The sequence below is a fragment of the Verticillium dahliae genome, genomic scaffold, assembly GCF_000150675.1.
Source record: "Verticillium dahliae VdLs.17 supercont1.10 genomic scaffold, whole genome shotgun sequence".
Taxonomy (NCBI): Eukaryota; Fungi; Ascomycota; class Sordariomycetes; order Glomerellales; family Plectosphaerellaceae; genus Verticillium; species Verticillium dahliae.
The window spans coordinates 719,127-721,072 of record NW_009276922.1 but is presented as its reverse complement, the minus strand read 5'-3'; positions in this window follow the sequence as shown (position 1 = coordinate 721,072).

The window sequence follows — 1,946 nt, the reverse complement described above, 5'->3', positions numbered from 1 at the left end:
CCGAATCACATCTTATTCGAGTCGCAGGGGTATGCGCTCACCGGTTGTGAGACGTGGGCCCCCTCCCGAAGAGACAGACAGACCCCTGATGCGATGTCTGGTCGCCCTTCTGACCATCTGTTTCGTCAAACGTGGAAGGGTGTCATTACAGTAGCGACCTTCCCAGTCGACATGACAGTCGCCATGGTGGATCAAACCAACGCCAGATAGCTACCAAACTACACGTGGAGTTTCGATGTCCGCCAAGCACCTTTGACAGCGCCCACTTTCCCGACACTTGGCTATCGTTTCTTCGTTTTCGCAAATTCAACATGATTAATTCGCTTGTTGGTGTCCTTTGACACCGTTTCCTCTTAATTCTTCGTGACTGCGCCACCGGCCAAATGCTCGGAAGTCAGTTCATGGCACCGGAGCAGTAGAGTTCGTGACTAGCAACGGCCCCCCCGTTCTACGCGGGGAAACAAGCGTCAGCTGTCCTGAACCAAACCCGGCCCTGCGACGCGATCGCAAGCACCAAGTTCGTACCCCAAGACCACATTGATCTGGGCTTACGGCTTTTGTTGCTTGGCCCCAGTTTCGACATCACGAGAGGACAAAATACGTCATAACTGATGTTGATTCTGACTCGTGGGTTGCCAGGTTTCGGTTTGAACACGTTATGAGCGACGGAGTTCTTCCCGACACGACTGTCAACAAGGTCCAGTATCATCAGGCATCATCTCCATACACAAGCAGCCTTCGACCAAGAACAGGGCTCTTGGCTGATGGCGCATTACACAGCCTTTACGCCAAGTCCACCCCGAGATTTCCCCCATGGGCAGCTGGACTAGGCCGGGGCCCGGCTTCCGCCAAATGGTCCAAACTCATTGCCTCGAAAGTCAAGCCCAGCGGCGTGCCAAAGCACTACCGAGTCATAGCCTATTCCCAAACGATCCCGCTTGCGCCGTTCTACCGCCATCGGACCATCAGTTGGTCGGACGAAGCTTCCGGAGTGCAGCAGCGTCCCTTCTGGGCAGGCAATGTCCAAGAACTGGCAATGTATCGTTCCCAAGCGTCCACATGTTGGAGATGTAGATTCTGCATGTCGCGGAGTACTCCTCCAACGCTCTCCAACTCGACCGTTGTCACGACTCATGCCTACACACCACCCGCCAGCAGCTTGCCCCTCCAACGAAGATTGGAGAGTCAGGCGTTGGAGAACCTCTTCTTTTGCGGCAGCCGGCCAAAACAGGCAACCAGACGCTTGATGTCAGGGCGACTGGTTAGCAGCAATGTCGGACTTTCCTCGTGGTTCATCACAAAGGCAACATTAACATGCAAGAAAGTGGCATTCCATGCACATGACGTGACCGCCACAACCCGTCCAGTTTTGAGAGCATATCAATGGTAACGATCATGCTGGACCACGGTCATTGACAAGCTGATTGTGTCATGATTGCATGGTCGACCGAACATGATGTTGCTCATGGGCAACAGGAGGTTGCCTGGTGGCAAGTGAGACCTTGACTCCCTGATCCTCAACTGATAGAAAGCTGGTGCGTCGCGTCACGTTCCATGAAGAGCAGAAGCCGCCATAGTAACGAGACCTTTCCCAATGGACTCGGCCAAGACCAGGTCACGATGTCTCCATAGCTGCCCGGTTGCCTTCACCTGCTCGTCAAGAAAACCAGGACATGCCTCCCATTCCGGAATGGTAGGGGAGCTTGACAGATCTTTCGCTGATGTTGAGATCGATCTCGAGATCGATTAGATGCACTTTGTTGGCAAACGACGTCATCCTCCAATACCTGTCACGCGAGGGTCACATTGCTATAGAGTAGATCAGGCACTACTCGAGTCAGGAAAGTGCACACTCTGCGCAGGACGAATTGGTTCGGACCTGGAACCAACTGGTCCGAGATGATCGCTGGTCGTGTTTGGAACTATCAGCCCAAGAACCACGCGAC